This window comes from Halictus rubicundus, unplaced genomic scaffold (assembly GCF_050948215.1).
Source record: "Halictus rubicundus isolate RS-2024b unplaced genomic scaffold, iyHalRubi1_principal scaffold0503, whole genome shotgun sequence".
NCBI classification, from domain to species: domain Eukaryota; kingdom Metazoa; phylum Arthropoda; class Insecta; order Hymenoptera; family Halictidae; genus Halictus; species Halictus rubicundus.
The window spans coordinates 11,422-33,837 of NW_027489044.1; positions in this window are offsets into that span (position 1 = coordinate 11,422).

The window sequence follows — 22,416 nt, forward strand, 5'->3', positions numbered from 1 at the left end:
CACTTACGCTCGGCCGATTCCAGCGCTTCGTCGCGTTCGCCCGATCGTAAACCGCGGCTAGCACGAGTTGGCGCGGCTGCGAGAGGATCTGGGCCCGGGTGTTCGCCCGAGAGCTGCTCCAGACCAACTCCGGCTTCGGCTGGTTCCGTCGCGATCTTTATAGCCCGAGCGCGGACCTCGTGTGCTCGTTCGCGAGCCTTCGGCGCACGTCGATTGGTCCGCGCCCGGGCCGGTTTCGCGGATTGGCGCGCGGCTGGCCCGCACCGGTGATTGGTGCGGGCTAAGGTACAGAATAACTCGCAACGAGACACATACGTCGTTCGGGCGCCATGTAACGGTAGCGTCTCGCTTGCGTGGCGGCGCAAGCGAGGCGCGCGGTCCCTCCCCTAGATTCGCTCAGCGACCAGGGTTCGTCGGAGAGGGAGAAGGAAGTGGTTGAATAACTCAGGCCGTATTGGTGCAACAAAACTAATTTATTAATCGTGGTTCAAGAACAACAGAATAAACGTGAATTCTTACGTGGCTTAACTGATTTATTAGTGAGAGAAACAAAAGAACGAACTTGACTACTTAAACGGAATACGTGATCTAATGAGCAAAATAAAAGAATAAGCTTGATTGAATAATGATAACCGGCACCGTGACGTGGTATGCGGCTTATCCGCTCGGATCCCCAGACGGTCCGGCGGTGAGCTGCTGACGGCCGGTGGCCTAATAACCAAAAGAAACAAAAGACCGTAACGGTGGATTCCGACGCGAATATCGTATTTTACTTATTCACTAGAACTAGCCTATCGCAACCGCGGGACGCCGGCACGTGCTTCGGTCTGGTTCGTACGCGGGAAATGTTCGATGCGGGCGAGACGCGCTCGCGGGATCGGCGCCTGCCGTCGGACGTCCTCGGCGCGGTTCGGTTTCGGTCGCGGTGTCTCTCGAGAACGCGGTGCGCGGGGAGCGCGGGGGGGCCGTGCTCGCTAACGCGGTCTGGAGTCGGGCGCTTTTCGGCGCGGTTCGGTTTCGGTCGCGGCGTGTATCGGGAACGCGGCGCGCGGGGAGCGCGGGTGAGCCGTGCTCGTGAACGTGGTCCGGAGTCGGGCGCTTTCGGCGCGGTCCCGAATTCTCCCGATCCTCGAGGTGGTATCTACACTGCTGCCCAGCGAACGATAGTGGACTGCTTTGTTTCCTGGTGGCTTGGGCACGCGGGCGCGGAGAGGAGCGATTGAGGAATCCGCGGAACCCCCCACCCGTCGCCTTCGCCCGGCCGCGGCTCGAGCACGTAGGCACAGACGTAAACCTAATGCCTACGGCCCGAAACCGGCGAGGGCGCTCGTCTCCGGTAGTATACCGAGAGGCGAGCTCCGTTCGCTGCTGCGGCCGATCGTCGACTGACGTGCGGAGCGCGACGCTGGATCCCCGAGGGGAGAGCGGGACGCGGGAACAGGTCCAGGCGGTGGGGATGACGGTCCGGAGTGTCGTATCCTCGGTGCTCTGAAAAGAGCAGGCCGGTGAACGACTGCCTCCCAGAATCCTGGTCGCGGTCTCGGTTTTGCGTAGGGGACGTAGACCCACTTACGCTCGGCCGATTCCAGCGCTTCGTCGCGTTCGCCCGATCGTAAACCGCGGCTAGCACGAGTTGGCGCGGCTGCGAGAGGATCTGGGCCCGGGTGTTCGCCCGAGAGCTGCTCCAGACCAACTCCGGCTTCGGCTGGTTCCGTCGCGATCTTTATAGCCCGAGCGCGGACCTCGTGTGCTCGTTCGCGAGCCTTCGGCGCACGTCGATTGGTCCGCGCCCGGGCCGGTTTCGCGGATTGGCGCGCGGCTGGCCCGCACCGGTGATTGGTGCGGGCTAAGGTACAGAATAACTCGCAACGAGACACATACGTCTCGTTGCACACTAATACATTACTATCTAAAGAAGCATGTTTCAAAAGAAACTTAAACATCAACACTAAGTATTCGCGCACGTTAACCCTAGACATCCTCCTCGTAAGTAGAGAATTTTTCTTAAGAGTAAGTAACTGTCCTATCTCATATTTATAATTAGTATATCCTATCTCATTAATATGGCTAATCCTATACACGCTTTTAAGAGCCCCAACAGCAGTCAATTTAGTAATGTCTTCCTGCCATTCCCATCTCCTAGCAAAATCATACATTCTCGTAGTACCGTCGCCTGTAACAGCTAATAAAGTCAAGCACTGATATCTGACACTTCTCACGTGTGGATACAATAACAGATAGCTCATCACCTTGGATCTAGTCACTTCCACACAATCAGGATCATCCGGATTCCACCGCGACGTATTGACCTTAAGTGTAAGCCGCTGCTTGGAGAAGATGTCACTTATCGGTCTGCAGGGTAACCACCATTTTTCGTCTTTGATGTTGACACGCCTATAACTGTGGCTGCAAAATTCTATCTGCTCGAATTTCGCGCACAACTTAGCTCCTCCCTCTTGGCCACTCCTTATTCTCTTGTTTTGTAAGGACAGGGGTTCTTCTATGTTATTGACTATAGCTCTAGCCCAAGGCGCGGACGTTATGAGGAACGTATCGTCTCCGTCGCTCATCTGACAATGTCTTGTCACCTCGACCGTCTTATACACTGGCTCCCCGCTTCGGTAACCTATCAAATACTCCAGCTTTGCTATAGTCTCACACACCTCCTCCAGGCTCATCCCAGTTGCATCAGACACACCAACTGCAGTATTAGCAGCCACTAATTTGGTGTTGCCGTAGGAAGTGAATAACTCACCACTACCGCGTTGTCCCGCGCGCAACCAGGCATTCCCGTCGTCATCGACTGTGATAGGGCATGACATCTCTCTAAAACAGTTCATAATGGTAGAGCGAAGTTCAAGCGGATAATAGCTAGCCACGTCGTCCGCCTCGATTAAACGCTCTTCTAACGTCACAGTGGTATCCCAACCGCTGTAATCCAAGCACACGGCCATTGGAGTGTCAATCTTACAAGGTTTCATTACTGTGACCCTAACACCAATCGACATGTTCTCACCCTCGTTAATCTCTCTAACTTCAGGTGGAGAATTCAGGTCCCACATGGCTCTCATCACTCGTCCGACGTACATGGGTGGGGTGCCATTAATCGTGCCTTTGTAGAGTTTATTCTTAGAAGACTGGCGCAAGATATCACCAAGGAGCACATAATGTGCCAGCCTAGTTAAGGAATCGGCAAACTGTATAAACCTATGCCCTTGTTCAGTGTAATCATCTAACTCTGATTCACTCACCATTATTTTTCCTTCGCTGACACATTTCTTTTGCTTAGGCTCGTTTTTTGGCCTGCAAGTGAAATAGCTCGAAGTACTCTTTCCTTCTCTCCATGCCGACAACAATCCCAAGCACTCTTCGTACCAATTTTCTCTCTGTCTAATAAATTCGCTCAATGTGTGACCCTCATCGAGGGCGCCCGTACTTCCTTGGTTGTTTATCATGCCAAGCACCTCTTCTTTGGTCAATATTCTACATTTGCCCTTCATCTTGTGGCCATACTCGCTGGTGAGCAAATGCATCGCCCGATATATTTTCCGTAGTGAACCCCTGTCCATATGGCCGGGATTAACATCCAATCTTTTTGATATCGAAGCGTCCTTCCACTTATCTGTGTTTTGCGTGTGGCAGAATGTACTATTTCGTTCGTCTATACCCCAGACGTCCTCAACGAAACTGGCTATCAAGCCATTCTTTGTGTTTTTTGGATTCTGAGACCTACGCCTTTTCTGAATAGTTCCGATACCATAGATGTTATCAAAAGGCTTCTTTGCATCTTCGACCCACTTCAGTTTCTTGGCGCGAATCTTTTTCACGACTAATTTTATTCGCTCATCCCAGTCAGGTTCCCACTCTTCTAATAGTCGTCCCTCGGGAGACTCTATATCAACCTTGATGCCACCAGGCTTGTTATCGGCTCTCGTTCTAACCTCAAAAACCCTCGACTTTGTGCCAGGGGAAAACCAATCACCCCTTTTAGTGACTCGCCAACCTCTTCCTTTAACACGAATTATTTGCTGCATCAGAAGATAGTGGTATAACTGCTCGTCACACAAAGCGCCTATTAGCTCACTAGTCCTCCGCACATCAAAGGCCTTATCTTGCTTGCCCTCAGCTAGCAAGTACCACTCTGGACTTGAAAAAGCGGTGGTCCCAAGCTTGATAGCCTTGATCTTGGCAAAGTTGCCAGAGATCACTTGCACTAGTTGTTCGATACCATGCCACAAACCGTTCACTTTAACACAAATTTTTCCGCCTTTTTTAACATCGTTAATTAAATTGGACACGGCATCCAAGAAGCTGACATTATCTCTACCCTTCTTATACCAGAAGTTTCTATTGATTAACCCGTCTGAGCTGTATTCTCCAGCGTCCAAAATTAGTAGATCTATTCCGCCCAACTTTTTACAAATACTTTTCAGCCTTGCACTACACCTAGGATCCTTGATATTCCCCTTGTCGCCATGCTCAACTGTGGTGGCCAGTATCACATCCACATTACTCCTCTGAGTTTGTCTGACCTCGCCGACAGGAATTCTGTGCCCCTTTTCGTATAAAGAGGACATGATATAAGCCTTGGGAGCCTTCGACGACATTGCACAGCTATAATATTCTGCAAAGCCACCATATCCACAGCAAGGGTCTAGTACAACCTTGACGTCCTCAAAGAAATTTGGGTCCGCTTCATGCAACTGTTGCATTTTAAAGCCTCCACGACTAACATAAGCCGACCCCAAGTCTGCTTTCTTGGGCAAAGCTACTCGGCCCAGCTTTTCTAAACTATCCCACGCAGAGTGATTCAACCTACCAGCCAATTTATCAGTCATGATCCCGGCTTTCAACACCTCGCCGATACCGGAATGACTCCTACTACTGTCCTGTCCTGACCACCTCAACCAGTCCCATCTGGGAGCTATGGTTGTGCACGGTAACCCTAACCCTAACCCTAACCCTAACCCTAACCCTTTTTTTTTTTTTTTTTTTTTTTTATCGTGAGGAAATGTTTTATACATACCCCGGCTCCTTGGGGGAAGCCGGGGTTATGTGGGATTCTCACCGGAGGACGAACCCCCGGGGGCTACCCACTAAAACCTCACGCCCACCTAAGCTACACGGGAGGTGCCTGGATCACGCGAGTACTCAACAGGACACCTCCCAGCTATCATCATGCCCCGGGGGAGGGGTTAACCTCCCCCACTGCCTACGCTATAAGACCCCGGGCGGAGGGACCCGCCCGGTGTCCCCATCCCTGGAGCATTCGGATTGGGCTTCCCGAGCCCCAGCTCGGTCCACCCACAGCTCCCGGAGTCTTCGTGCCCCGCTCGGAGCCGGTATCCCGAAGGAACCAGCCCCGGCCGAGGCAAGAAGACGCCGCCACCGGGAGGAAGGGCCGTCGGAGGCGCGATCCGGCACGCCCCGACCCTTCCTTTCCCCAAACCCCCCACGGATCCCCCTCCCCAATCGGGGAGGGACGGACCGACACCCCCCTACACCGGGAAAATAACCCGGGAGTGTCGGCCAATCACGGGGGGAGCTATGCTCCCCCCGGGGGCCCGGGTCAGCTCACACCCCGGGCCCCCAAGTTCCCCGCCCCCAGTTGTGGGGGCATAACAGGGCGCGGGGAAACTCCCCGCGCCAGCCCAACTCCGCCCCCCACAACCGGGGGCACACGTTGGCGCGGGGGGACCCCCGCGCCCTCCCAGCCGTCGCCGCCCCCCTCCTGGGGGCCACACGTCGGCGCGGGGGTCGTCCCCGCGCCCACACCCTCCTCGCGGAGCCCGGGTCCCGTTCCCGGGCCCGCTCGGCGGCCTCCTTCTGGGTCATTACAACCTCACAGAAGGAGGCCACCGCTCTCCACGACCCCTCGCTGTCGACCATGTGGTCGACCACGGTCGGCAGCGAGAGGTCCCACCCGCCCACTGCGTCTCTAAGGACACGGCGCGGCTCGAAGAGAAAGCCTATGTTGTTTCTGGTCTCACTTTTACTGATCACAGTGTCCTGGCTCGAACAGAATCAACATAATTGCCCCAGTACTAACCCGGTAGTTTTCCTGTATCATTAACCGCGTATAAAACCTAAGGCAATCATGAGAATTATCTCATGTCTGCTAATAACTAAAGGGTTTCCCCTTACTAACCTAACACCCAAGGTAAAGCCTCATCACATTCTGGGCCGCTTACTATGACTATTCTCGGTTGCTATCAGCCGTTTTACAGAATCATTGAAAGCCCTATGTCCCGAGTCTTCCCCTATGATCCTTAATATTCTATCATATGTTAGTTTGAGTTCTATATTTTTGTTTATTATATTGTTAGTAGAAGCATTAGACTTACCTATTGTCGCGAGATATGTACAAAAATGTTCGCTATAAACACCATCTATCACTAATACATTACTATCTAAAGAAGCATGTTTCAAAAGAAACTTAAACATCAACACTAAGTATTCGCGCACGTTAACCCTAGACATCCTCCTCGTAAGTAGAGAATTTTTCTTAAGAGTAAGTAACTGTCCTATCTCATATTTATAATTAGTATATCCTATCTCATTAATATGGCTAATCCTATACACGCTTTTAAGAGCCCCAACAGCAGTCAATTTAGTAATGTCTTCCTGCCATTCCCATCTCCTAGCAAAATCATACATTCTCGTAGTACCGTCGCCTGTAACAGCTAATAAAGTCAAGCACTGATATCTGACACTTCTCACGTGTGGATACAATAACAGATAGCTCATCACCTTGGATCTAGTCACTTCCACACAATCAGGATCATCCGGATTCCACCGCGACGTATTGACCTTAAGTGTAAGCCGCTGCTTGGAGAAGATGTCACTTATCGGTCTGCAGGGTAACCACCATTTTTCGTCTTTGATGTTGACACGCCTATAACTGTGGCTGCAAAATTCTATCTGCTCGAATTTCGCGCACAACTTAGCTCCTCCCTCTTGGCCACTCCTTATTCTCTTGTTTTGTAAGGACAGGGGTTCTTCTATGTTATTGACTATAGCTCTAGCCCAAGGCGCGGACGTTATGAGGAACGTATCGTCTCCGTCGCTCATCTGACAATGTCTTGTCACCTCGACCGTCTTATACACTGGCTCCCCGCTTCGGTAACCTATCAAATACTCCAGCTTTGCTATAGTCTCACACACCTCCTCCAGGCTCATCCCAGTTGCATCAGACACACCAACTGCAGTATTAGCAGCCACTAATTTGGTGTTGCCGTAGGAAGTGAATAACTCACCACTACCGCGTTGTCCCGCGCGCAACCAGGCATTCCCGTCGTCATCGACTGTGATAGGGCATGACATCTCTCTAAAACAGTTCATAATGGTAGAGCGAAGTTCAAGCGGATAATAGCTAGCCACGTCGTCCGCCTCGATTAAACGCTCTTCTAACGTCACAGTGGTATCCCAACCGCTGTAATCCAAGCACACGGCCATTGGAGTGTCAATCTTACAAGGTTTCATTACTGTGACCCTAACACCAATCGACATGTTCTCACCCTCGTTAATCTCTCTAACTTCAGGTGGAGAATTCAGGTCCCACATGGCTCTCATCACTCGTCCGACGTACATGGGTGGGGTGCCATTAATCGTGCCTTTGTAGAGTTTATTCTTAGAAGACTGGCGCAAGATATCACCAAGGAGCACATAATGTGCCAGCCTAGTTAAGGAATCGGCAAACTGTATAAACCTATGCCCTTGTTCAGTGTAATCATCTAACTCTGATTCACTCACCATTATTTTTCCTTCGCTGACACATTTCTTTTGCTTAGGCTCGTTTTTTGGCCTGCAAGTGAAATAGCTCGAAGTACTCTTTCCTTCTCTCCATGCCGACAACAATCCCAAGCACTCTTCGTACCAATTTTCTCTCTGTCTAATAAATTCGCTCAATGTGTGACCCTCATCGAGGGCGCCCGTACTTCCTTGGTTGTTTATCATGCCAAGCACCTCTTCTTTGGTCAATATTCTACATTTGCCCTTCATCTTGTGGCCATACTCGCTGGTGAGCAAATGCATCGCCCGATATATTTTCCGTAGTGAACCCCTGTCCATATGGCCGGGATTAACATCCAATCTTTTTGATATCGAAGCGTCCTTCCACTTATCTGTGTTTTGCGTGTGGCAGAATGTACTATTTCGTTCGTCTATACCCCAGACGTCCTCAACGAAACTGGCTATCAAGCCATTCTTTGTGTTTTTTGGATTCTGAGACCTACGCCTTTTCTGAATAGTTCCGATACCATAGATGTTATCAAAAGGCTTCTTTGCATCTTCGACCCACTTCAGTTTCTTGGCGCGAATCTTTTTCACGACTAATTTTATTCGCTCATCCCAGTCAGGTTCCCACTCTTCTAATAGTCGTCCCTCGGGAGACTCTATATCAACCTTGATGCCACCAGGCTTGTTATCGGCTCTCGTTCTAACCTCAAAAACCCTCGACTTTGTGCCAGGGGAAAACCAATCACCCCTTTTAGTGACTCGCCAACCTCTTCCTTTAACACGAATTATTTGCTGCATCAGAAGATAGTGGTATAACTGCTCGTCACACAAAGCGCCTATTAGCTCACTAGTCCTCCGCACATCAAAGGCCTTATCTTGCTTGCCCTCAGCTAGCAAGTACCACTCTGGACTTGAAAAAGCGGTGGTCCCAAGCTTGATAGCCTTGATCTTGGCAAAGTTGCCAGAGATCACTTGCACTAGTTGTTCGATACCATGCCACAAACCGTTCACTTTAATACAAATTTTTCCGCCTTTTTTAACATCGTTAATTAAATTGGACACGGCATCCAAGAAGCTGACATTATCTCTACCCTTCTTATACCAGAAGTTTCTATTGATTAACCCGTCTGAGCTGTATTCTCCAGCGTCCAAAATTAGTAGATCTATTCCGCCCAACTTTTTACAAATACTTTTCAGCCTTGCACTACACCTAGGATCCTTGATATTCCCCTTGTCGCCATGCTCAACTGTGGTGGCCAGTATCACATCCACATTACTCCTCTGAGTTTGTCTGACCTCGCCGACAGGAATTCTGTGCCCCTTTTCGTATAAAGAGGACATGATATAAGCCTTGGGAGCCTTCGACGACATTGCACAGCTATAATATTCTGCAAAGCCACCATATCCACAGCAAGGGTCTAGTACAACCTTGACGTCCTCAAAGAAATTTGGGTCCGCTTCATGCAACTGTTGCATTTTAAAGCCTCCACGACTAACATAAGCCGACCCCAAGTCTGCTTTCTTGGGCAAAGCTACTCGGCCCAGCTTTTCTAAACTATCCCACGCAGAGTGATTCAACCTACCAGCCAATTTATCAGTCATGATCCCGGCTTTCAACACCTCGCCGATACCGGAATGACTCCTACTACTGTCCTGTCCTGACCACCTCAACCAGTCCCATCTGGGAGCTATGGTTGTGCACGGTAACCCTAACCCTAACCCTAACCCTAACCCTAACCCTAACCCTAACCCTAACCCTAACCCTAACCCTTTTTTTTTTTTTTTTTATCGTGAGGAAATGTTTTATACATACCCCGACTCCCTGGGGGAAGCCGGGGTTATGTGGGATTCTCTCCGGGGGGCGGAGCCCCGGGGGCTACCCACTAAAACCTCACGCCCACCTAAGCTACACGGGAGGTGCCTGGATCACGCGAGTACTCAACAGGACACCTCCCAGCTATCATCATGCCCCGGGGGAGGGGTTAACCTCCCCCACTGCCTACGCTATAAGACCCCGGGCGGAGGGACCCGCCCGGTGTCCCCATCCCTGGAGCATTCGGATTGGGCTTCCCGAGCCCCAGCTCGGTCCACCCACAGCTCCCGGAGTCTTCGTGCCCCGCTCGGAGCCGGTATCCCGAAGGAACCAGCCCCGGCCGAGGCAAGAAGACGCCGCCACCGGGAGGAAGGGCCGTCGGAGGCGCGATCCGGCACGCCCCGACCCTTCCTTTCCCCAAACCCCCCACGGATCCCCCTCCCCAATCGGGGAGGGACGGACCGACACCCCCCTACACCGGGAAAATAACCCGGGAGTGTCGGCCAATCACGGGGGGAGCTATGCTCCCCCCGGGGGCCCGGGTCAGCTCACACCCCGGGCCCCCAAGTTCCCCGCCCCCAGTTGTGGGGGCATAACAGGGCGCGGGGAAACTCCCCGCGCCAGCCCAACTCCGCCCCCACAACCGGGGGCACACGTTGGCGCGGGGGGGACCCCCGCGCCCTCCCAGCCGTCGCCGCCCCCCTCCTGGGGGCCACACGTCGGCGCGGGGGTCGTCCCCGCGCCCACACCCTCCTCGCGGAGCCCGGGTCCCGTTCCCGGGCCCGCTCGGCGGCCTCCTTCTGGGTCATTACAACCTCACAGAAGGAGGCCACCGCTCTCCACGACCCCTCGCTGTCGACCATGTGGTCGACCACGGTCGGCAGCGAGAGGTCCCACCCGCCCACTGCGTCTCTAAGGACACGGCGCGGCTCGAAGAGAAAGCCTATGTTGTTTCTGGTCTCACTTTTACTGATCACAGTGTCCTGGCTCGAACAGAATCAACATAATTGCCCCAGTACTAACCCGGTAGTTTTCCTGTATCATTAACCGCGTATAAAACCTAAGGCAATCATGAGAATTATCTCATGTCTGCTAATAACTAAAGGGTTTCCCCTTACTAACCTAACACCCAAGGTAAAGCCTCATCACATTCTGGGCCGCTTACTATGACTATTCTCGGTTGCTATCAGCCGTTTTACAGAATCATTGAAAGCCCTATGTCCCGAGTCTTCCCCTATGATCCTTAATATTCTATCATATGTTAGTTTGAGTTCTATATTTTTGTTTATTATATTGTTAGTAGAAGCATTAGACTTACCTATTGTCGCGAGATATGTACAAAAATGTTCGCTATAAACACCATCTATCACTAATACATTACTATCTAAAGAAGCATGTTTCAAAAGAAACTTAAACATCAACACTAAGTATTCGCGCACGTTAACCCTAGACATCCTCCTCGTAAGTAGAGAATTTTTCTTAAGAGTAAGTAACTGTCCTATCTCATATTTATAATTAGTATATCCTATCTCATTAATATGGCTAATCCTATACACGCTTTTAAGAGCCCCAACAGCAGTCAATTTAGTAATGTCTTCCTGCCATTCCCATCTCCTAGCAAAATCATACATTCTCGTAGTACCGTCGCCTGTAACAGCTAATAAAGTCAAGCACTGATATCTGACACTTCTCACGTGTGGATACAATAACAGATAGCTCATCACCTTGGATCTAGTCACTTCCACACAATCAGGATCATCCGGATTCCACCGCGACGTATTGACCTTAAGTGTAAGCCGCTGCTTGGAGAAGATGTCACTTATCGGTCTGCAGGGTAACCACCATTTTTCGTCTTTGATGTTGACACGCCTATAACTGTGGCTGCAAAATTCTATCTGCTCGAATTTCGCGCACAACTTAGCTCCTCCCTCTTGGCCACTCCTTATTCTCTTGTTTTGTAAGGACAGGGGTTCTTCTATGTTATTGACTATAGCTCTAGCCCAAGGCGCGGACGTTATGAGGAACGTATCGTCTCCGTCGCTCATCTGACAATGTCTTGTCACCTCGACCGTCTTATACACTGGCTCCCCGCTTCGGTAACCTATCAAATACTCCAGCTTTGCTATAGTCTCACACACCTCCTCCAGGCTCATCCCAGTTGCATCAGACACACCAACTGCAGTATTAGCAGCCACTAATTTGGTGTTGCCGTAGGAAGTGAATAACTCACCACTACCGCGTTGTCCCGCGCGCAACCAGGCATTCCCGTCGTCATCGACTGTGATAGGGCATGACATCTCTCTAAAACAGTTCATAATGGTAGAGCGAAGTTCAAGCGGATAATAGCTAGCCACGTCGTCCGCCTCGATTAAACGCTCTTCTAACGTCACAGTGGTATCCCAACCGCTGTAATCCAAGCACACGGCCATTGGAGTGTCAATCTTACAAGGTTTCATTACTGTGACCCTAACACCAATCGACATGTTCTCACCCTCGTTAATCTCTCTAACTTCAGGTGGAGAATTCAGGTCCCACATGGCTCTCATCACTCGTCCGACGTACATGGGTGGGGTGCCATTAATCGTGCCTTTGTAGAGTTTATTCTTAGAAGACTGGCGCAAGATATCACCAAGGAGCACATAATGTGCCAGCCTAGTTAAGGAATCGGCAAACTGTATAAACCTATGCCCTTGTTCAGTGTAATCATCTAACTCTGATTCACTCACCATTATTTTTCCTTCGCTGACACATTTCTTTTGCTTAGGCTCGTTTTTTGGCCTGCAAGTGAAATAGCTCGAAGTACTCTTTCCTTCTCTCCATGCCGACAACAATCCCAAGCACTCTTCGTACCAATTTTCTCTCTGTCTAATAAATTCGCTCAATGTGTGACCCTCATCGAGGGCGCCCGTACTTCCTTGGTTGTTTATCATGCCAAGCACCTCTTCTTTGGTCAATATTCTACATTTGCCCTTCATCTTGTGGCCATACTCGCTGGTGAGCAAATGCATCGCCCGATATATTTTCCGTAGTGAACCCCTGTCCATATGGCCGGGATTAACATCCAATCTTTTTGATATCGAAGCGTCCTTCCACTTATCTGTGTTTTGCGTGTGGCAGAATGTACTATTTCGTTCGTCTATACCCCAGACGTCCTCAACGAAACTGGCTATCAAGCCATTCTTTGTGTTTTTTGGATTCTGAGACCTACGCCTTTTCTGAATAGTTCCGATACCATAGATGTTATCAAAAGGCTTCTTTGCATCTTCGACCCACTTCAGTTTCTTGGCGCGAATCTTTTTCACGACTAATTTTATTCGCTCATCCCAGTCAGGTTCCCACTCTTCTAATAGTCGTCCCTCGGGAGACTCTATATCAACCTTGATGCCACCAGGCTTGTTATCGGCTCTCGTTCTAACCTCAAAAACCCTCGACTTTGTGCCAGGGGAAAACCAATCACCCCTTTTAGTGACTCGCCAACCTCTTCCTTTAACACGAATTATTTGCTGCATCAGAAGATAGTGGTATAACTGCTCGTCACACAAAGCGCCTATTAGCTCACTAGTCCTCCGCACATCAAAGGCCTTATCTTGCTTGCCCTCAGCTAGCAAGTACCACTCTGGACTTGAAAAAGCGGTGGTCCCAAGCTTGATAGCCTTGATCTTGGCAAAGTTGCCAGAGATCACTTGCACTAGTTGTTCGATACCATGCCACAAACCGTTCACTTTAACACAAATTTTTCCGCCTTTTTTAACATCGTTAATTAAATTGGACACGGCATCCAAGAAGCTGACATTATCTCTACCCTTCTTATACCAGAAGTTTCTATTGATTAACCCGTCTGAGCTGTATTCTCCAGCGTCCAAAATTAGTAGATCTATTCCGCCCAACTTTTTACAAATACTTTTCAGCCTTGCACTACACCTAGGATCCTTGATATTCCCCTTGTCGCCATGCTCAACTGTGGTGGCCAGTATCACATCCACATTACTCCTCTGAGTTTGTCTGACCTCGCCGACAGGAATTCTGTGCCCCTTTTCGTATAAAGAGGACATGATATAAGCCTTGGGAGCCTTCGACGACATTGCACAGCTATAATATTCTGCAAAGCCACCATATCCACAGCAAGGGTCTAGTACAACCTTGACGTCCTCAAAGAAATTTGGGTCCGCTTCATGCAACTGTTGCATTTTAAAGCCTCCACGACTAACATAAGCCGACCCCAAGTCTGCTTTCTTGGGCAAAGCTACTCGGCCCAGCTTTTCTAAACTATCCCACGCAGAGTGATTCAACCTACCAGCCAATTTATCAGTCATGATCCCGGCTTTCAACACCTCGCCGATACCGGAATGACTCCTACTACTGTCCTGTCCTGACCACCTCAACCAGTCCCATCTGGGAGCTATGGTTGTGCACGGTAACCCTAACCCTAACCCTAACCCTAACCCTAACCCTTTTTTTTTTTTTTTTTTTTTTTTTTTTTTATCGTGAGGAAATGTTTTATACATACCCCGACTCCCTGGGGGAAGCCGGGGTTATGTGGGATTCTCTCCGGGGGGCGGAGCCCCCGGAGACTACCCACTAAAACCTCACGCCCACCTAAGCTACACGGGAGGTGCCTGGATCACGCGAGTACTCAACAGGACACCTCCCAGCTATCATCATGCCCCGGGGGAGGGGTTAACCTCCCCCACTGCCTACGCTATAAGACCCCGGGCGGAGGGACCCGCCCGGTGTCCCCATCCCTGGAGCCTTCGGATTGGGCTTCCCGAGCCCCAGCTCGGTCCACCCACAGCTCCCGGAGTCTTCATGCCCCGCTCGGGGCCGGTATCCCGAAGGAACCAGCCCCGGCCGAGGCAGGAAGACGCCGCCACCGGAAGGAAGGGCCGTCGGAGGCGCGATCCGGCACGCCCCGACCCTTCCTCACCCAAATCCCCCCACGAATCCCCCTCCCCTAACGGGAGGGACGGACCGACACCCCCCCAAACCGGGAAATTAACCCGGGGGGTGTCGGCCTATCACGGGGGGAGCTATGCTCCCCCCCGGGGGCCCGGGTCAGCTCACGCCCCGGGCCCCCAAATTCGCCGCCCCCAGTGGTGGGGGCATAACAGAGCGCGGGGGAACTCCCCGCGCCAACCCCACTCCGCCCCCCACCACCGGGGGCACACGTTGACGCGGGGGAGACCACCGCGCCCTCCCTACCCTCTCCGCCCCCCTACTGGGGGGCACACGTCGGCGCGGGGGTCGTCCCCGCGCCCAAATACGCCTCGCAGAGCCCGGGTCCCGTTCCCGGGCCCGCTCGGCGGCCTCCTTCTGCTTGATCACATCATCGCAGAAGGAGGCCACCGCCTTCCACGACCTCACGCTGTCGACCATGTGGTCGACCACGGTCGACAGCGAGAGGTCCCACCCTTCCACCGCGGCTCTAAGGACACGGCGCGGCTCGGCTCAAGCTGGGCACTCCTCCAGAGTGTGCCGCGCCGTGTCCACATCTTCGCCGCAGTGGTGGCACTGCGCAGTCGGCTCCCGCCCCATTCTGTGCAGGTACTCTCCGAAGCAACCGTGGCCGGAGAGCACCTGCGTGAGGCGGAAGGTCAACCTTCCCCGCCTCCTGCACCATATATGAAATATGGGCAGGAGGGCCCGGACAATCGGACGTGTGGAGGGCGCCAACATCGCCCTCCACTCCGAAAAAGCTTCCGTCCGGGCCTGGCGATTCTGGCCCTCGAGCTCCTCCTCCTCCTCGCGCGTGAGTTCCACCCCCGGCGGGCGGCGGAAGGAGCGGGCGATGTGGTATAGCTTCGCCCGCTCCGCCGCCACCACAGTGAAGGGTGGAATCACGGCGAGGAGTCCCGCCGCCTCGGTGGAGATGGTGCGGTACCCCCGTATGACCCGCAAGGCCAGCCGCCGCCGCACTCTTTCTAGGAGTTTGCGGCTTGGCGTGCTGGCCCTGAGCGAGCGGTGCCATACGGGGGCCCCATACAGGGCTATAGACCGCACCACCTCCGTATAGAGGCGGCGCACTTTCAAATCCGGCCCCCCGACATTCGGCAGCAGCCGCGCCAATGCGGCTGCCGTCTTCTCTAGTCGGGGGGCGAGGAGCTCGAAGTGTTCTTCGAATCGCCAGCGGCCGTCTATGACCAGGCCCAGGTATCTCATCCTGGGCCCGATCTCGACGGAGGTTTCAGCGACGCGAATCCGGAGGTTCTGACCATGGGGTAGCCGCCGCGGCCGAGGCGATCCGTACATCCAGATCGCCTCGGTCTTTGCGGCGGCCACGGTCAACCCCATCCTCCGGATTCGCCCACCCTAACCCTAACCCTAACCCTAACCCTAACCCTTTTTTTTTTTTTTTTTTATCGTGAGGAAATGTTTTATACATACCCCGACTCCCTGGGGGAAGCCGGGGTTATGTGGGATTCTCTCCGGGGGGGGCGGAGCCCCCGGAGACTACCCACTAAAACCTCACGCCCACCTAAGCTACATGGGAGGTGCCTGGATCACGCGAGTACTCAACAGGACACCTCCCAGCTATCATCATGCCCCGGGGGAGGGGTTAACCTCCCCCACTACCTACGCTATAAGACCCCGGGCGGAGGGACCCGCCCGGTGTCCCCATCCCTGGAGCCTTCGGATTGGGCTTCCCGAGCCCCAGCTCGGTCCACCCACAGCCCCCGGAGGCTTCGTGTCCCGCTCGGGGCCGGTGTCCCGAAGGAACCAGCCCCGGCCGAGACAAGAAGACGCCGCCACCGGAAGGAAGGGCCGTCGGAGGCGTGGTCCGGCACGCCCCGACCCTTCCTCACCCAATACCCCCCACGGATCCCCCTCCCCAACCGGGGAGGGACGGACCGACACCCCCCTACACCGGGAAACTAACCCGGGGGGTGTCGGCCTATCACGGGGAGAGCTATGCTCCCCCCCGGGGGCCCGGGTCAGCTCACACCCCGGGCCCCCGAGTTCACCACCCCCAGTTGTGGGGGCATAACAGGGCGCGGGGAGACTCCCCGCGCCAGCCCCACTCCGCCCCCCACAACCGGGGGCACACGTTGGCGCGGGGGAGACCCCCGCGCCCTCCCTACCCTCTCCGCCCCCCTCCGGGGGGGCACACGTCGGCGCGGGGGTCGTCCCCGCGCCCACACCCTCCTCGCGGAGCCCGGGTCCCGCTCCCGGGCCCGCTCGGCGGCCTCCTTCTGGGTCATTACTACCTCACAGAAGGAGGCCACCGCATTCCACGACCCCACGCTGTTGACCATGTGGTCGACCACGGTCGACAGCGCGAGGTCCCACCCTCCCACTGCGGCTCTCAGGACACGGCGCGGACCGGCCCAAGCAGGGCACTCCTCTAGAGTGTGCCGCGCCGTGTCGACATCTTCGCCGCAGTGGTGGCACCGCGCAGTCGGCTCCCGCCCCATTCTATGCAGGTACTCTCCGAAGCAACCGTGGCCGGAGAGCACCTGCGTGAGGCGGAAGGTCAACCTTCCCCGCCTCCCGCACCATATATAAAATATGGGCAGGAGGGCCCGGACAATCGGACGTGTGGAGGGCGTTAGCAGCGCCCTCCACTCCGATAAACTTTCCGTCCGGGCCTGGCGATTCTGGCCCTCGAGCTCCTCCTCCTCCTCGCGCGTGAGTTCCACCCCCGGCGGGCGGCGGAAGGAGCGGGCGATGTGGTATAGCTTCGCCCGCTCCGCCGCCACCACAGTGAAGGGTGGAATCACGGCGAGGAGTCCCGCCGCCTCGGTGGAGATGGTGCGGTACCCCCGTATGACCCGCAAGGCCAGCCGCCGCCGCACTCTTTCAAAGAGCTTGCGGCTAGGCGTGCTGGCCTCGAGCGAGCGGTGCCATACGGGGGCCCCATACAGGGCTATAGACCGCACCACCTCCGTATAGAGGCGGCGTACTTTCAAATCCGGCCCCCCGACATTCGGCAGCAGCCGCGCCAATGCGGCTGCCGTCCTCTCTAGTACCCTAACCCTAACCCTAACCCTAACCCTAACCCTAACCCTAACCCTAACCCTATTTTTTTTTTTTTTTTTTTTTTTTTTTTTTTTTTTTTTTTTCCGAGGAGGTAATCTCGTTACGGATACCCGAACCCCCCCGGGGGGGGGGGTGGGGTCCGGGTTATGTGGGACTCCTCGGCTGGTTGGTGCAACGCCGAGTATACCCACTAACTCCTCCCCGTCCGTCCCTAGACTCCTGGGGGCACCCGTGCTCTGCGCGCGCATGTCAATCCGGTGTGCCCCCGCCTTAGCATACCACCCAGGGGGGGACGCGGCCCCCTCCCGTACCTACTCTATCCGAAGGCACCACGCAACGGACGACGTGGCGCCTTCCCCCCTGTTAGGCCGCCCGATGAGCATCCGAGCCCCCGCTCGAGATGCCCGGCGGCCTCCGGGGACGCCGTTGGTGACCGAGTGTAAGGGGATATCCGATCCCCCGCCTCGAGATCATCAAGGGCGTCCCCGCTCGCGTCAGAGGCGTCGCAACGGGGGTACGCCCCCGGGGCGTACCCTGCGCCGCCTCCCCCCCCTTCGGCCGGGATCGTGATTACGCTCCCGATCCCGTTCCGCAGCCTCCTTCCGCAGCATAACCCGCTCGCAGAAGGAAGCGAACCCCCTCCACGCCTCCTCGCCACCGGCTGCCGCAGCGACGACAGCCGGGAGCGAGAGGTCGTGGCCCACCGCGCGCCGCAGGGCACGGCGCTCTCCCCCCCATGCCGGACACTCCTCCAGAGTGTGTTGCGCCGTGTCCCGCGGCTCGCCGCAGTGGTGACACGCCTCCTCGGTCTCCCTCCCGATGCGACACAGGTAGTCGCCGAAGCACCCGTGCCCGCTCATCACCTGCGTCACACGGTAGGAGACCCTATGCCCCATCCATCCCCTGTTCCATTGATCGAACACCGGGAGGATGGCCCGAACGGCCCGCCTCTCGCCCTCCCTCGTCCCGGGAAGGCTATCGCGCCACTCCCGGGCTGCGTGCCGCCGAGCATGTCGCCTGAGCTCATCCACCATGAGCCGCGCCTGATCCGGGGCCACCCCCCGGAGCCGGAGTTCCCTGGAGTGCGTATGCACATCCGCCAACACGCGGGCCTCCAGCTCGAGGGGGATCAGCCCCGACATCACCATCGCCGTCGCGTATGAAATGGTGCGGTACCCCCGCACGATGCCTATGGCCAGCCTGCGCTCGATGCGACGCAGCAGCGACCGTGTGCCGCCACTGCGCCCCCTAGCCAAGACATCGCGCGCCCATACAGGGGCTCCGTACAGGAAACCCTAACCCTAACCCTAACCCTAACCCTAACCCTAACCCTTTTTTTTTTTTTTTTTTATCGTGAGGAAATGTTTTATACATACCCCGACTCCCTGGGGGAAGCCGGGGTTATGTGGGATTCTCTCCGGGGGGCGGAGCCCCCGGAGACTACCCACTAAAACCTCACGCCCACCTAAGCTACACGGGAGGTGCCTGGATCACGCGAGTACTCAACAGGACACCCCCCAGCTATCATCATACCCCGGGGGAGGGGGTTAGCCTCCCCCACTGCCTACGCTATAAGACCCCGGGCGGAGGGACCCGCCCGGTGTCCCCATCCCTGGAGCCTTCGGATTGGGCTTCCCGAGCCCCAGCTCGGTCCACCCACAGCTCCCGGAGTCCTCGTGCCCCGCTCGGGGCCAGTGTCCCGAAGGAACCAGCCCCGGCCAGAGCAAGAGGACGCCGCCACCGGAAGGAAGGGCCGTCGGAGGCGCGATCCGGCACGCCCCGACCCTTCCTTTCCCCAAAAAACCCCCCACGGTCCCCCTCCCCTATCGGGGGGAGGGGGGACCGACACCCCCCACCAACCGGGAAACTATCCCGGGGGGTGTCGGCCAATCACGGGGGGAGCTACGCTCAACCCCGGGGGCCCGGGTCAGCTCGCACCCCGGGCCCCCAAATTCAGCGCCCCCACAGGTGGGGGCGAAACAGGGCGCGGGGATCCGCCCCCCACTCCCGGGGGCAATGGTTGACGCGGGGGAGACCCCCGCGCCCTCCCATCCCTCACCGCCCCCCTCGTGGGGGGCACACGCCGGCGCGGGGGTCGTCCCCGCGCCCACACCCTCCTCGCGGAGCCCGGGTCCCGTTCCCGGGCCCGCTCGGCGGCCTCCGTCTGGGTCATTACAACCTCACAGAAGGAGGCCACCGCTCTCCACGACCCCTCGCTGTCGACCATGTGGTCGACCACGGTCGGCAGCGAGAGGTCCCACCCGCCCACTGCGGCTCTCAGGACACGGCGCGGCCCGGCCCAAGCAGGGCACTCCTCCAGAGTGTGCCGCGCCGTGTCGACATCTTCGCCGCAGTGGTGGCACTGCGTAGTCGGCTCCCGCCCCATTCTATGCAGGTACTCTCCGAAGCAACCGTGGCCGGAGAGCACCTGCGTGAGGCGGAAGGTCAACCTTCCCCGCCTCCCGCACCATATATGAAATATGGGCAGGAAACCCTAACCCTTTTTTTTTTTTTTTTTTTTATCGTGAGGAAATGTTTTATACATACCCCGACTCCCTGGGGGAAGCCGGGGTTATGTGGGATTCTCTCCGGGGGGCGGAGCCCCCGGAGACTACCCACTAAAACCTCACGCCCACCTAAGCTACACGGGAGGTGCCTGGATCACGCGAGTACTCAACAGGACACCTCCCAGCTATCATCATGCCCCGGGGGAGGGGTTAACCTCCCCCACTGCCTACGCTATAAGACCCCGGGCGGAGGGACCCGCCCGGTGTCCCCATCCCTGGAGCCTTCGGATTGAGCTTCCCGAGCCCCAGCTCGGTCCACCCACAGCTCCCGGAGTCTTCATGCCCCGCTCGGGGCCGGTATCCCGAAGGAACAAGCCCCGGCCGAGGCAGGAAGACGCCGCCACCGGAAGGAAGGGCCGTCGGAGGCGTGATCCGGCACGCCCCGACCCTTCCTCACCCAATACCCCCCACGGATCCCCCTCCCCAATCGGGGAGGGACGGACCGACACCCCCCTACACCGGGAAACTAACCCGGGGGGTGTCGGCCTATCACGGGGGGAGGTATGCTGCCCCCGGGGGCCCGGGTCAGCTCACACCCCGGGCCCCCGAGTTATCCGCCCCCAGTTGTGGGGGCATAACAGGGCGCGGGGAGACTCCCCGCGCCAGACCCCCTCCACCCCCCACCACCGGGGGCACACGTTGGCGCGGGGGAGAACCCCGCGCCATCCCACCCCTCTCCGCCCCCCTCCTGGGGGGCACACGTCGGCGCGGGGGTCGTCCCCGCGCCCACACTCTCCTCGCGGAGCCCGGGTCCCGTTCCCGGGCCCGCTCGGCGGCCTCCTTCTGCTTCATCACTTCCTCGCAGAAGGAGGCCACCGCCTCCCACGACCCCACGCTGCCGACCATGTGGTCGACCACGGCCGACAGCGCGAGGTCCCACCCGCCCACTGCGGCTCTCAGGGCACGGCGCGGCCCGGCCCAAGCCAGGCATTCCTCCAGGGTATGCCGCGCCGTGTCTACATCTTCGCCGCAGTGGTGGCACTGCGCCGTCGGCTCCCGCCCCATTCTGTGCAGGTACTCTCCAAAACAGCCATGGCCGGAGAGCACCTGCGTGAGGCGGAAGGTCAACCTTCCCCGCCTCCTGCACCATACATAAAATATGGGCAGGAGGGCCCGGACAATCGGACGTGTGGAGGGCGTTAACAGGGCCCTCCACTCCGAAAAGCTTTCCGTCCGGGCCTGGCTTTTCTGGCCCTCGAGCTCCAACTCCTCCTCGCGCGCGAGTTCAACCCCCGGCGGGCGGCGGAAGGAGCGGGCGATCTGGTATAACTTCGCCCGCTCCGCCGCCACCACAGTGAAGGGTGGAATCACGGCGAGGAGTCCCGCCGCCTCGGTGGAGATGGTGCGGTACCCCCGTATGACCCGCAAGGCCAGCCGCCGCCGCACTCTTTCAAAGAGCTTGCGGCTGGGCGTGCTGGCCTCGAGCGAGCGGTGCCATACGGGGGCCCCATACAGGGCTATAGACCGCACCACCTCCGTATAGAGGCGGCGCACTTTCAAATCCGGCCCCCCGACATTCGGCAGCAGCCGCGCCAATGCGGCTGCCGTCCTCTCTAGTCGGGGGGCGAGGAGCTCGAAGTGTTCTTCGAATCGCCAGCGGCCGTCTATGACCAGGCCCAGGTACCTCATCCTGGGCCCGATCTCGACGGAGGTTTCAGCGACGCGAATCCGGAGGTCCTGAGCGCGGGGTAGCCGCCACACCCGAGGCGAATACATCCAAATCGCCTCGGTTTTTGTGGCGGCCACGGTCAACCCCATTCTCCGGATTCGCCCGACCACGCAGTCCAGGGCAGCCTCACCCAGGTGCCTGGTTCTCCTCCAGTCCTCCCCCTCGGCATAAACCAGGGTGTCATCTGCATAGCAGATGACACCCGTATCCGGGGGGAGGACAACCCGCAGCACCGCGTCGTACGCCAAGTTCCACAGGAGCGGTCCGAGGACCGACCCCTGTGGAACGCCGCGGTGCGTCTCCCTCTTGTAAACGGTGTTATACCGGCCGGTGTAAACCACCTCTCTGTCGCTTAGGTAATCGCCGACCACCTCCCGGAGATAAGGGGGCACCTGGAAATGGTCCAGCGCCCCCATTATCTCCGACCAGGGCAAGGTGTTGAACGCATTGGAAATGTCCAATGACACTGCTATCAACACCCTGCCCCGAGCGACAGCCTGCTCCCGGAGGAGGCGCAGGCGCTCCAATGCGTCTACAGTGGAGCGCCCCCTCCGGAACCCAACCTGGCTGTCGCTCAGGTCGGGACCACCCCGCGACAGATGCTCAACGAGGCGGGCAGCAATAATTCTTTCGAACAACTTGCCCGCCTCGTCGAG